The sequence below is a fragment of the Athene cunicularia genome, assembly GCF_003259725.1.
Source record: "Athene cunicularia isolate RWA chromosome 8 unlocalized genomic scaffold, athCun1 chr8_part1, whole genome shotgun sequence".
NCBI classification, from domain to species: domain Eukaryota; kingdom Metazoa; phylum Chordata; class Aves; order Strigiformes; family Strigidae; genus Athene; species Athene cunicularia.
This window is the reverse complement of record NW_020799109.1, coordinates 28076089-28091163: the sequence shown is the minus strand read 5'-3', so window position 1 is coordinate 28091163 and position 15075 is coordinate 28076089. Positions and strand designations below refer to the sequence as shown.

Here is a 15075-nt window from a genome sequence, read left to right as displayed (position 1 = left end):
GTGGATTTTAAATGTTTTGCATGTGAGGGAATTTTGACTGCTTTTAATTTTTGTATTTTTAATGAGTGTTTGATCACTTCTGTCTCCACAGTAGCTGAGCTCAGAAGCACCAAAAATCTTCTGTTGGCCTGCCTGAGATAAGGGGCTTTTAGTGTTGGGTGGGAGGAATTAAGAGAAGTGGTGTGCTGATGACATGGAGAGAGGGACTTTACATAGAAGGTGGTGTGAAATGTAAATGTTAACTGTGTACACTAAAATGTCAAGGTAATGTTTATAATCTTTCTTTATGATATGCTGATTTAAGGTTTTGCTGCTGCAGTGGATGCTGATCTGATCTCCAGAGAGAGGCTAGACTGTAGATGCTCTGTCAAGTGAAGTGCTGATAGATGGGACACCAAAGAGCTCTTGGGGCTGGCAGAAACAGTCTAGAGGTCAGGAATTGCACGGACCAGCTCTGTTCTCCAGAGACCTGAGCTATGGGACACCTCAGGAAGGTCAGAACCCGTAGCATCTGACACAGTTGCTAGCATAAGGCAGGATACCCCTAAGTAAGCGTAGGAGAAATCTGTGAGATGTGAGAATTGGTGGAGCTGTTAGCTATCCTTTCACTCTGCACAGAGGGGAATTCTTGCTGTAGATTCAGAAACGTTCTCCCTATGGCCTGGGCTGTCAGCCAGGAGGTAACTCCAAGAGAAATCTCTAGAAAATCATCCTGATCTTTCTCTTGGACCCAGTTCCTTGCAAGGATTCTTGTATCCTCGTCTGTGTACCCCCCTTCTCTTTCACATGGGTCATTCATGCTGGATTCTGGAGGTTACACTATCCCAATGAGACAGGTAGAATTAACCTGCAGCTGTCCGCAGGGGCTCAAACCCCACAGACATTTTGAGATTTCTGCACCTAGTGTCATGGAAAATGAAATGGGTAAACCTGAGAAGTGATGAGAGTTTTTGAGAAGGGGTCAGAGGAAGAGACAAATAGCAGGTTGAGAATGATGATGGTTTCTCTAAGCTTCTTATGCAGCTTTTTACTGCAAAGTGGCATAATGCTTCCTGACTCTCCTGGTACAGATTTACTGGGTAGCTAGCAGAGCTGTAACCCTCCTGCTAGTGGTGCCCAGCATGGCATTCATACTGTGGATCATGTCATATGTGTGTATGTAAAGATCCTGTACCCACCCACCCATTCAGATTCTGGCTGCTTTTATACCTTTGCCTCCTGCTTTGCACTCTTAGATTTACAAAAGTAAAAATAAACATTGGAGTAATGAGTTCCTAAGAAAAATGGAGGGGAAGGGAAGAGGGTTTATAATCATCAACGGACTACTAATCATTTTTATTTTTACTTTTTATTGCACAATCATTAACGTAAGTGAGATTTCTCACATGGTTAAAGATAAATATATCTTCAAAAGCTTTGTTGGATAAAATATGTAAAAGGGTCATATAGAATGAGGTAATGGAGACCTACCTCATTCAGCAAGCACATGTTGGCAAGCCCCATCGTACTAATATTAAAACTGAACTCCACTCCACAGCCGTGCGCAGAGGAAGAGTGGAGCGTTGTGCAGAGTTGTGCAGAGCATTGTAGCTTCAGTCCGGGTATTGAAGACAGTGAAGCTGAATGCTTCTGAGTGTGTTAATCCAATATTGTGAATTTGCTTCCTCCCCTGTGTGTCTTCATCACCCTCATTTAAAAAACAAAATCCCCCCAAAACAGTCCTTCAGCATCTGCTGTTTAAAAACAGCAAAACCCGTAAATTCTCATGAAGTCCATCTTTAGGATGCTTCTAACGTTGTTATAAGATTAGATAGATGCTATGTCCTTAAGAAACTTTGATTCCAAAGCTCTAGGCACTCAAGCAATAAAACAATAAAGAAATCCCGAAAAACCCAAAGTAACAATTCAACATAAAAAATTAACCTTTCCTTTGTCGTCCTTAAGCCCTGAGTTAGCAAATAATTTCTGCTTAATTTGAAGGATCAACAATCACTTTAATGCTGAGCTCAGACTTGAGAAAATTCAACTTGGAAAATAAGAATCTGATTTTAAAAGTTGTTCTAATTATTTTGCATTACTGTGCTTACTGATACCCTTCACAGAACATGTAGAACTGAAGTATGTGAATCCTATATTCGTGTCACAGTGGAGTTGTCACAGTGCAGATAATACTGTGCATGTTAACATTCATTGAATATCAAGTCAGTGTAATTTAGTTTGAATTTTCTCTTGGGAAAAACAGAATTCCCTTTGAAAGGAGAAGGAAAATACTCTCCCTGCCAGGTTAGCTTGCATGTTATTCCTTAAAATCCTTTTTGGTGACGTATTAATTGCTTAGATTGAAGGATTTTTCTTCTTTCCCTTTTTTTTTGGGGGGGGGCGGGGGGAGGCATACTTTTACTAAACCCAGATTCCAGATCAGCTACTTCATTAAGAAGACCAGATGTCCTCCTTTCTCTTGAGACAGTCCTGGAAAATTGGAACCGAGTGAAGTCAGGATACTCATTCTACCTACATATGACAACAGCTCAGTTCATCAAATTCATGCTTAGCTACCAACGTGTTTAAATGCAGATGTAGTGCCACAAGCCACATGTATCTTTGCAATGTAATAAGGCTCCGATGTTTTCTTTTTTAAATTCCACCATGTTTCTGAAGGGTCTTCACTTAACCTCCCAGATATAAACTCTTGACTCAGCCAGTTACTGTCTCTGGTGATGCTCTGCAAGTGCCCCAGCCAGATTCAAACTGAAAGTGGTTCAGCTCTGGGATTTGTAAAGTCAGTGTTTAAGTTCCTAAGCTAGAAGTAAAGACTTGTTTAGGTTTGTTGCACAGTGTAAGTTGAAAAGCAAACTGTGCTGATATGTCAGAGGGTAAAACTGTGTAGACAGAAGTGTAAACTGTGCATTTACTGGTTTTACTTCTTTTTGGTTTTCTTTTTTTTTCCCCAAGCTAATGTATTTTAGAAAAGGAAGGCACTGAATTCTAGGAAAAGAAGAATCCACTTCAGTTATGACTAAAATTGGCTTCAGACCAACTAAGTTTAAAAATAACTTTTAAATTAAGAAGTGTTAAAATTTTTTTTCAAGTGGAAAAGTGCCATAATTTTATAGACAGTGTTTCAGTCATTGCTTTGAACAGATGAATTGAATTTTACAGTGAAGTCACGGTGTAAAAGAGCAGACCAAGCGAGTGAGTGCATGCGCACACATGCTGGGTCAAAAGCAGTCCAAATTACAGGGAGGAAACGAAATGGCAGGCTGTTTTTCAGTCCCTTTCTTGCTGCCTCACTGTTTTGGTGCTGTGAAAACATGTTTTAGATAAAAACTATCTTCTCGTTCTCCTAAATATTCACTAGTTCAAACAAAAGTTAGCTGCAACCTTGTTCCCCCAATGTTCCCCAAGGAACAGAGCACCCCTGGTTTATATTCTTGTAAGAGTAAAATAATTGCTGGCACGAGAGAGTTAAAAATGTACAGGGAAAGAGAGATTCATAGTATTGCATCAGTTGCACTGACTGTAACAAGATGCAGGCTAACAGACTGAATGATTTCAAAACCAGTCTGGCAAAGCTGGTAACTGCCTATCAGGGGTCGGGGGTTCAATAACTGTCACAGGTTTTACGTTTCTGCTATTAAATGGGACTGCTGACATTAAGCAAACTCCAGGAAATTTAGAAATGAGCAAATATTTTTTTATTTCTGTAACATATTCATGGTGGGCTCTTTACAGTGCTTTTGGCAAAGCATCTGCATATTGAAAATATTTTTAAATTCTTCAGTCTTTATGGCGCAGCTAATTTTTGCACTGCTTCCACTCTGATGAAGAATTCCGCTGAAGCTGTGTAGAAAGGTGAAAACTCTCTGGTTGTGAAGTTTCAGGTTGGGGAATGTGAGTGTCAGCACTGTTCTGGACATATGAGATTTACCCTGGGGGAAGGCAGTGAAGGTGGCCAACCTCTAAGGATTCTTTCCCAGCCCTGGTCAATGAGCACTGAGAGTTAGCTGGTGGAGATGAAGGTACTTCTGGACTGTGCTGCACCCACCTCTGTGCCAAAGGTCCCTTGGGCTCCAGGCTGACACCTGCAGCTGGCTGGAGTCTCTGTGTCTCCAGGTCTCACAATAGCTGTAGTCAGGAAGGTCTGATTGCCCCTTTTGTGCAACAGTGTGGGGTCACCTATGAGGGGGACTGAACAGAAGGGGAGGCATACTCACAAGTATCACAAGGCTTTGGGACAATCCTAAAATACCTTCCTTGTCTTCCAAGTGAGTAATTGCACAAAAATGTACTCCCAAGTAGTAATTGGGAGTAAATAAAAATTTGAAAGTTCTTTTTTGCCAAAAATGTCACCAGGCTTATCCTTCCATAGCATTTACAGTGTAACAGGAAATGTAGTCATTGGACATGAGGGTGGAGGGCAGCTGGTGAATGGCCAGATACTTCTTTTTTCTCACAGGGGAAAACAAGATGATCGGGAGAAACTGAATGCTGTTTCCTTTGACTTCATTTTGGACAAAACCAAAGATATGCAATGTCTAGTCTGATATATAGTTCATCCTGGATTTCCTAAACCTTTCCCACCTATCTTTTTTTGTGGAGATAGGTTTGTAATTACTTCTCACATGCCTAGTCAGACTCAAGTGTGCAAAATCCTCCATTCTGGAGCTGCATTCTCCACTCATGTAACTCTTCTTCCATGATATCATGTGTTCCTGCTCTGTGGTCACTCCTCAGCTCCTGTCCCACCCATTTCCTAGATCCAGTGTGGCCTTTGATTGACTGATGTCTTCCTTGTCCTACTATTTGTCGTATTATATGATACTTGATATATTGAGTGTGCGAATTTTGGAGTGTTGGGATTTCCCACTAGGAAGAACTGGCTATGGATGTTTTGTGATGTTTGGTCAGTGCAATTCTTTGGTGATTTTCATACCCTTGTTTCTAAAACTCCTGTTCCTGCAGTTGAGAAACCAGTGGTCTTACTGTGTTTCCTTCACGTTCTTTCTCTTTTAAACTCAACCTCTGCTTTTCCTCCTTTATAATCAAGTTATTTGTATCAAATGGTGAATTATATATCATAGAATGTTATGCCATGTTCAAATAATGTATGTTAAATTATTTAGTTATGTATAAGCTCTGTGATGAGTAGATAAAGTTACCATGAGCTGTTACACATGGTGTGAGGCCGATTTCAGACTCCTTAAATTAGCAGATATTTAATTTTTCCAGGCACATTTGTTACACAGTGTTATTTATCCTGACCTGTTCAACAGTTGGGGTTTCTATCCTGGGTGTCAGCATACCTAAGGGCAGTTAGGAAAATCAACTAAAACTAATGCAGAGCACGGAATATAAAGTTCATGAGAAAAATAAAGTCATATGCAATGTAACTTGACTTTCAGTTGTAGTATGGTGGTTTAAAACTCTGCTTGATTTGCAGACCTAGGTATTTTCCAGTGGAAGCAGGAATCTCCATATAATGAATAGAAGCCTTTCCACTCACAGGCCAGTTGTGCCTAGCTGTGTTCTGCAGACATTGTGTAGAAGTAGTTTGTAGTTGCTCAGGACCACGGTCTGGAAAAAACTGCTGTCCCATAATTCTAAATTGTAGTTATTAAAGGTCATCTGACTGATTCAGATAGCAAATTCTAAGAAGCTTTGTGAGCAAGATTATCCTTAGCTCTGCTGTGAGGGCAGTGAACCAAATGGCAGAGGCTGTACACAGCTGTGAAAGAGGATAAAAGGACAGTCAGGCATCCTCTAATAGCTCAATGTCTCTTTCACATCACCTGTGACCTGAGATGTAGCTGCAGATGCTCAAGAGGTAGGAAGTTTCATGCCAGCTCTGTGCACCAAGGGGCTCTATAGGCATAGTTCCTTGCTGTTCCTCAGCTGAGAGCTTTGATGTAGGTAATAGTCTGACTCTCTGAACAATGACACCAGTAGGCAGCCTCAAATGTGTTGGTGTCTAAAGCTGTGGGATTATACATGAACCAGAGTTGGTATCTTTATATGTGGGCCAATGTATGTCTCTACATACATACAAGTAACCAATATGCTATGCAAATTTAAATTCTTACCCTCATTTGTAGGACTTGTTTGCTTCTAGAGCAATGGCTTCTGGTTAAGGGCTGATTAAAATGTTAAAGCTAAGGCTAACAGTGAGAACAAAATATAGCACTGTCTGCAGTCCTTAACACCATCTCTATTGCTTTGGTATGCTGAAAATCAAGATTCTTGCTTTAGAAAGCTCATCCTTCAGTTGTCTTCAGTAGTTAGAAAATATCAACTATTTATGCTCTTTGTTATATACTGCTCTGCAGGAAATACCTCTTAACCTGATGAGTGAGTGTGTATGCTCAGAAATGATTTAAATGCAACCAATCTAGGTCATGGAAAGTCTGGAAGATGGGCATGGTGAAGTTAATGGCATCAGCTTCCTGAGAGTTAGAATTTCACCCGTTGTGAGTGGGTGTGTTGTCCTTAGTGTTGTATGTTTTTAGGGGACTGTTGTTTTTTTCCGTGCTTTCTGTAGTCTGATTAGTGTTCTGCTAAAATAAAGTTCTCCTTTCCTAGAACCAGTCCTGGCACTGTCTGATTAGGGCTGTGATTTCTGCCCCATGTCATATTTCTCTCATTTAGTTCCATCTTATTTATACAGTTTCTTTTGTAAGCCACAGCATGATGCCTTTCCAGCAGCTGTTTTTAATATTGTGAATAGATACTATTTGTCTGAAAGATGCAATTGTGGACCAGGATCCTATTTTGCAAACTTAGAGCAAAACATGGTTCCTTGCAGTCAAAGAATGACATGAGACAATTGATGGGTAATTGCAGAACAGCATACTGTCTGTGTTTTCTGTTAGAAGTTTGTCACTAGTCTCTGGAAGCAGTGGGTCTTGAGGCAAAATACCTGTTTGTCACTGGTCTGGCTAGCAGAGGACATGGGATTTAGGATCGTTTTGTTACTAATAAATTCTGTAAAGAAGGAGCATGGTTTCTTTCACAGGAGCTCTCTCTTAGCCTGAGAAGGAAGTATTATGACTTGTTTGGAGCAGGTCTGGCAAAATGTCTTCATGTTCTTTAAAAATACCTCACTCCAACATCTTTTGAGTATGCAGTGATTACTTTCTGCCTGTCATTTAAGAACAAGCAGTGATTAATCCTCCTGTTCTCCTTATTTACCAGGATTTCTTCAATTCATCTCTATAATTTGACACTAGTTCATTTGAGTATCAATCCTTACCTGTTGGAAACACCTCAGCTTAAAGTATGATTGCAAATTTGATCATGTGGTTTTGTTGAGTCAGTTGTTCAAATGATTTAAATTGGTAATCCTTGTGAACTAGTGTAGATTTTAAGCATGCATATGAAGTTCTTAATCGTTTTGTTTCAAAAAAGTCAAGAGAGAGTGGGGTGTGTGCATGTGTGTGCATGTGTGTGTTCTCAAAGAACCCTGGTGTCTTTGCTCAAATACACTGAATGGTTTTCTTTTAGTGTATATACGTATTAACATTTTCCCATCAAAATTCACATCTTTTCTGATGAGATCCCACAGGGGAATTGCATGTGTTTCTAGGGATCTGTGTCTAGAATAATCTGTGATTATTCCTTCCAAGTCTGGATCTCTTGCTTGTAGACTACTTCACTGTCCCTTCATAGACAGTGGCTTCTTGGAAGCAGAAGCTCAGCTGTCCTGAGTGCCAAGTTCCTAGGTGATTGTCTGTGTGCAACATGACAGTAAAGCAAGGGAGTTCAGATTTTTAATGGAGTACTTAAATACACGTCTTTTTTTCTAGTAAGGCTCAGGAATGTTGCTGTTCCATGAAAGATAAAAGGATGCATCTCTTCTCGGAGTGACCTGTTCCTCCTCTGTGTGTTTCTGGGTTTTCAGGCAAAGTCTTTCCTGCCTATGCTCTTTCTAGTTGAATCTTCCATTTCAGATGTTGGAAGGATTTACTTGACCTAAAAGATACTTCTGTTTTAAAGTACTTACATATATCTTACTTGCAGCTGCATTTTTTTTCTGTGTGAAGCTCACTCTTCTTTGGTATTGGTGGCCTTTAGGCTGCTCTTTCATAGATTTTATAAAGTATATTTTACCATATATATGAGTGTTAAGCTATCTACCAGAGTTTACAGATTGTCACAAATACGCTGTTCCTTCCAAATTCAACCCCCAACTGACGATGGAAAATTACAGTTCACGTATCAGTGATGCTACTACCTCTTTTGTTGCTGAGCATTTTGGTAAAAACACTGCTTTACTATGGTAACTCCACACTCCCTTGGGAATGACTCTTCAACATTTCCAACCTTCAGTTTTTTTCTTGACAAGTTTCTGGCTATATCCTGGAAGACTTCTGGAGTCTGCTATGGATCTACAGCAACTGAAAATATGGGAAGCAGCATAAACTAAAATATGTTATGTTCAGTATGAAAAGGAATAACTTTGGGCAGGGCAGGTTTCCAGTGCAAATTAAAATGTCCACATTCACGCTTAACAAGCTAAAAACTCATTAGAGAGTGAGATAAAGTTACTAAGAAGGTACTACCAAGTTTCCACTCTGCGCACCTGGACATCTGCAAAAACTAAGTGGCTTTGCTACAAAATGTAAGCTCTGCTTTGACAGAATGCTTTTGTTATTATTCCTACCTGGAATCCCCAACTGTGGAGTTTTTCAGTCAGTCCAAGTTCAGGTGTCACAGTGTTCAGATCTGGTCATTTGTTTGGAACCGACTGATCTTTCTCTTGTTTTTATGACCTTACTTACTGAGTTTAAAGTGCCTTTGCTGGAAGATATGCTTAAAAACACACAACATGCTTCCAAAATGTTGTGCTAATTAAAAAAAAAAAAAAAAAAAAAAAAAAAGAAAATCTTATAGCCAAAGAAGTTATACATTGCAAGTTGTATACTCTTTGGACAGAGTACTGTTTCTAGCACAGCTTGCTGTGTGTCTGATAACATATTCCAGAGAGGCTGTGCATGCAGCGAGCTTTTAATTCTGTTTCTTTGGGCATAGTACGGCAGGATATTTGAATTTGTAACATTTAGTCATAAAAGATGCAGAATGCATTGAATCCAGGCATTTATATGTCTTGAGAATAAACTTCACATAGTCAACAGAGAAGCACTCTCCACTGCTGCTAGGAAAAGCATTCTTTTCACATTTCTTCACAGTTTGCATTAGACATGACATACAAGAGCTAGAATATGAGGCAGAATTTGCAAGCAGCCACAGCAGTTCTTACTGGTTTTTGGGTTTCCCAAAGAGAACTGTGCTCAGTAGGTTGTTCTGCTGCCAAAGGTTTTATCATGTGGACTGAGTATCGTAACGGAACAGACAACACCATCTTCATGTGTTTTTAGACATGTTATTTACTGGGGTTTCCCTGAAGAAAGCTTAGAGATTCTTTCCTTATGAGTCACTAACCAAGTGATTGTTTTTATATAAACTTTCCTTCAGCTGGTTGGAGTTGGAACACAGTGTCTTCTGCTCCTTCTGGGGTCTGACTTTTCTCTTAATTTCTTTTAATAGTTGTTCCTGCGGCCAACAGGATGGTTTGAACCTCATGGCCTTCCCCTGCACCCTCTCTGAGTTCCATAGTCTTGAAAATCACTGGTCTAGCCAGCAGAAGTGCTGGTGGCAATCACTATTTGTGTGTAATTCCACTTTTCAGCTTTCTACCTTGTGGAGCTTTTTCAACTCTGCACATTTACTTGTGGCTTAGAGAGAATGTTGACATTAGCCAAACCGGAGTTTGCATTTTATGTGCTGGAATTAAAACAAAAAGTTGGTATTTGACTTCAGCAGCATAAAGGTTAAAAGCTGTGAAGCACTGTGTTTCCATGATGGAAATCACTGAAGCTGGAAACACACATGCCTTCTCTTACATACCCCTGAATCCTTTCCTGCCCTCTCTCGGTGGCTGCAGCAAAGTCTTCTTTTGCCAGTGCAGTGGTGCAGAGTCACTTTTAATTACCTCCTTCCACTGCTTTTGATTTCAAGCCCAACTGATGGTACCATGCACTGAGCCACAGGGATGTCTCCAGGCAAGTCCTGCCTATGTCAGGCAGCCTTACCAGGCAGATGCTATACAGCCTGCTGCACTTCCTTGTGATTTTTTTTTTACTACATTTTATTTCTTTTAGACTGAGACAGAAGCTCTGTGTCTGTAATGCACTTGTACATGTGAATTTCTAGGTTATGATCACCAACTTCTCCTCTGCTCCCTGGTCTTGCTTCAGATATTTATACTCTGCATGTACATGTATGTCATTATATGTATGTTTGATTTCACGGGTAACATATCCTGTGTGTATAGATTTGTCAAAATGCATGGCATTATTTTAAGTCAAGAAGTATGCAGAGTTCTTTTGAGTCTTTTTCATAACCCAAGATTGGATTTCTTTATTTTTACAGGAATGGTTTAGCTGGAATGAAAATGTTCATTCCACTGCATCATTAGCTACAGGCAATCTTCAGTTGAAGCCTAGCCCATTTTTCATGCTAAACCTCTAACAGTTTGACTGTTAATCAACATGTAGGATGAATTTCTGGGGCTGAGAGTGATTGTCTGCATGCCTGTAATTTAAGCTGAACTCCTGTTTTTCTTATGAAAGGAAGGTAGCCAGAAAATAAATTATATTTTAAAGAGTTCACCTCCCTCTTACCCCCTTCTACCACTCCCCTTCTGATAAACACCCCAAAAGTTTTCACTAGGAGGATATGGAGATTTAGCTAGAGTAGCAGATCCTCAAATGTGTCATTTGATCCTCTACTAATTCTAAAGCAAACTTCTGTTGGAAGACACTAGTCACTGACATGTGATTATCTCAGGTGTGATACTTAGTACCGAGGGTCCAATCCAACTTCCTTTTATCAATTTAAATGTTAATTTTAGTGTCTTAGATAAAGATTTTTCTTCCTATCTCCATTATGTGGAAGCTGTAACCAGCAGCCCGTGTGATAACAGGAGCGTCAAGACCTTTAGGCAGCTTTTACCTGCCTTTTCAGCTGCCTGCTCTTTTCACACAAGGGTCACAACCTCTTTCCAAGTTGGATGAAGGCTTCTGGAGGGGTGACAGAAAGTGACAAGTCAACTCATGGGACCAGCTCATTGTACTGACAGTGACACACTCTGTTTGCTCCTCCTGCCATTCAGATGGCTCTTTATGGCCAGGCCCCTCTCCTACCTACATACAAGCCTGTAGAAGGTGAAGATTCAGAGGACTGATCCTCCAGTTCAGAGATAGGAAAGGAAAAATCATGCTTGGAAGGGCAGGAATTGTTTCCTTACATCGCTTCTCTACTCTAGTCTGACGTGTCTCCCTAAATCATTCTGCACAGACCTGTGGAACATGCAGTACTTCTCCAGCCCCCAAACAACAGTCTCCATGCCTGGTGGCTTCTTATGAAAAGTCTTTTCCAAAGGCCACATTCCTCTTTTCCCAGGCCCAGTAAGCAGCAGAAGCAGTTTTGGGTCGATCAGTGTGTGCATGGGAGTTTTTGGAGACCACTAACCAAGTATCTTCGTTCTTTCCTCCCAGATATACTCCCCAGATTAATGGGAGAGCTGATGCAGAGCCCTTTCCAGCTCGGAGGCAGGGGAGTATGGTTTGGAACATGGACAAGGACCTTGTGGGGGAGGAGGGAAGGGAGACATATAGTTCGTATAAGATGCAGTGCTATTTCAATTTAACTGTCTAGGGCTCTCGAAGACTGTAGTGCTCCACGCTGCGGAGGCTGAAAAGCAGTTTCAGTGCTATTGTGATAAAATCTTGTTCTGGCCATGCAGCTCCATTTGATTCTTAATGAAATAGTGCAGCAGTCCTGGAAACAAGGGACATGTAAAGCATTATCTTTCACCAGAAGGCACATAGCCTCCTCCTCCAGTGATAAAGACAAGATCGCACCAGTATTGTACAGAAGAGTGTTCCCTCTATTGGACCTGCATTGTTTGTAACAGAGACTACCAATGCATTTGATCTCTTCATTGACACATTATTGCAGTGTCTTGGAATTATCTGATGCTTAGTTAGAGGTGTTTGGGCTCTCTTTTCTTTTGTTATTGCTAGCTGATGAGCTCACAGTCCAGTGCAGCAGCTGTCATTATTCTGTCAGCATATAACTATTATTTTATCCTGTTTCTGTTTTTCATGTCCTTGAAGTTATCCCTGTCTTCCAGAACACTGTTCAATCTCCCACTGTGTTGACAATACCTCAGAATTTTGTGTTATGGGCAGAAACAAATTTGATTGACAAGTTCATGCTATTTTATTTCAGTAAGACTGATCCATTGGACATTTCAACAGTGAAATCCTTCAAGGCTTCTAGTTCTTCTTCCCATCTTATCGTTTATTTATCTGTTAGGGTTTTTTTACTGTACCATTCTTTCATCTTTATAAACTTGTCAGTCTCCGAGAGTATCACTTTGCTGAATCAAAGATTTGTAAAGTTTCCCTCAGTCAGAAGATCAGTTAACTTACTGAGTCTGGCATGGTCTGCCATCTTTCTTTCTAATTTTTATTTCTTATTTTTTATTTTACTTAAAGTCTTTCTTTAGAAACATGTTCAAAAGCCTTGCACACAGTCATGGTTCAACTAACGAACTTGTACTTGCATTGCTCTTCTTCCCATTTTGTTGAGTGTGGGTGCTGCAGTTGTAGTTATACTATACATAGACCCAAGTACCATGCTGCTACTTTGATGCTGTGATTCCGCACCCACTCCATGGGCAGTAGCAGGAGCTGTTGTGTTACTGGCAGCTGATGACTGGATATGGGTGTATATCAATGATGCTTTTAGGAGGTTCTGCACGATATATCTTTCTTTTTTGAGGGTAGCAATTTATTCCCTTGCTGCCTCTCGCCACATCTCCTGTCCTGGTTAGGAAAGAATTATAACGATACAGTAAGTTTTGCTTCACCTGAGACAGTTGGTTACAAGAGTGCAAGAACTTTTGTATGTGAAAGCTTGGTACTCAAAAGACTTTGCTCTGAGGAACCAATTGTCAAATAGCAAGCTTTAGGGCCAATGACTCAGGTTTTCCTCAGCTCTGGACTGGATGACAAGAAACTGCCCATGACAGCCCTGAGGAGCTGAAAGCGGTAATTCACACTCTTGCAACACAGCATTTTCTCCTTTGATGTTATCAGTAAATTGCACCCTGAAATACAGCCTGCAATTTCAGAACAGTCTTTTCTCCGTGTCTCCTTTGCTGCTTGCCCAGCCACCGACCAGTTTTCCTTTTCAGGGCTTTTAATTTTTATACTAATTCAGTTCCCATTCCTCTTCCAACGCTTCCAAACATACAGTTGCGTTCCCTCAGGCTGGTTGATGTGTTAGTGCATGTTTTGCATAAGCCTTCACTTTCTCCAGACATGGGCACTCATGGTTCACATTACTGTAGGTTTTCTTGCCAATAACCATTGCCCCCGCACACACGTGTGGAATCTGTGTGTGGGTGTAAAGCAGTACATGCATTTGTAGGCATCTGAATTGAAATTGTGCCATTTTACGCTGAGGTATGTTTCTGTCTAATTCTAGAGAGTATTAGGCACAAATAAAAATACTTTAATGTGAAATATGTACTTATCAAATGAAAAATCTGCACCCTCTCAGATGCCTTGTCAATCTACATGTCTCAAAAAGTGTAGTATCCAGGAAACTGTGGTGTTAACCTTTTCTAGTCCATGCTGAACATGTGAAAAAATCAGTACTTTTTTGTGTTTGCATGGGATCTTTGTTCACTGTGATTAATGGTCCACTAACAATGTCCAATACAAGTTCAGTGCAATGTACAAAGTGTCTTTGATGCCAGACATTCTACAGTGCTGTGCAGAAACTAAAGCTAATAGTCGTAAGCTTGAGAGGACTGGAATGTTTTCAATTTACTTTGAAACAAATGACTTTATTGTGCCATTCTCACATGGGAGTAAATTCCACAGTCTTAGTGCCACATTAGACAAAACTTTTTTACCTGCTGATTTCTGTTTATACTTGGAGAAGAGAAATTAACCTCAGTTAGATATTGAGGGGAATAGGACAGGACTATTAAACTTGGGAATTTTGCCAGGAGCTTTGCTGGGAGCAGAGTGAGATGCAGGAGTACAGGATGTAGCTGAAGGATGATTTGTGGTGCAGAGCGGAGTTTAGGAATTCTGTGTGCCTGAAAATCAAACTCATGCAGGGCACCTATAGCATAAGCTTTAAAACTGGTTTTGCCACTCCTGAAATGTAAGGAAGCAGTCTGAGTAAATGTCAGTGGATATTGGGAGGAAGATTCCTAGTGACTGTAGTTAGAGATAAATAAGGCTCAATTCATTGAAAGTAACAATTCTCAAATAAGTAATGGGTATCTGTACTCATTAAGGAATGACGTGTCTTGACTTCGAGGAGAGGAGGTGTCTCTGAGTTTACCACATTGTTACTGTAATGGTAAAGATTTTCAAACCAAGAGAGGGAAGTTTAGAAAGAATGACTCTTTAATGCTTATAGGATGGTCTGATACCATGGATTTGTAAAAATATAAAATAGTTGTAAACTGCTTAAATAAGGAACATGGATCCATTCAGTGTTGCTCCAAGTGGTAGACCCTCTAATACTAAGTGCATTGTAGTCTTCAGATAGGTATAATACTGAGCCCATTCCAGTAACTCCTTTTGATTGAAACATGACTGTACATTAATTACTAATAGAACCAAGAACACTGAATTATTTTTTTTAACTGCTCACTAGGCCTTTTTTGTACTAAACCTTCTTTTACAAGGCTTTTGTTTTGTGCTTGTTATGGTTTTATTGCTTTATAAATCCATAAGCAATCAAGTAAAGGTTTGAGTTTTGCTTTGACCTAATGTTCTTACTTTGGCCATCTATAATTCATTAATATTTATGTTACCTATCACTGTGTGGAAATGCAAATAGAAAAAATGGCAAGTTTAGGTGATGCTTAGGTAAGCGCAATTGCAGAAACTGGACAAATAAATCCACTCGTGAAAATTGCTTTAGAGCCTTTTGTCTTCCTCTGATGTTTCTAACCACTGTCTGGTCTTTTCCAAAATAATAGCTCAT

At 40.1% G+C, this 15075-nt stretch overlaps 1 protein-coding gene across 4 annotated transcripts in view; it reads left to right on the top strand.

Moving 5' to 3' along the window:
- The window catches only part of LOC113483084 (dynamin-3-like), a 196710-nt gene that overhangs the window by 145021 nt on the left and 36614 nt on the right, over nt 1-15075 (top strand). The gene's annotated exons all lie outside the window — the stretch shown is intronic.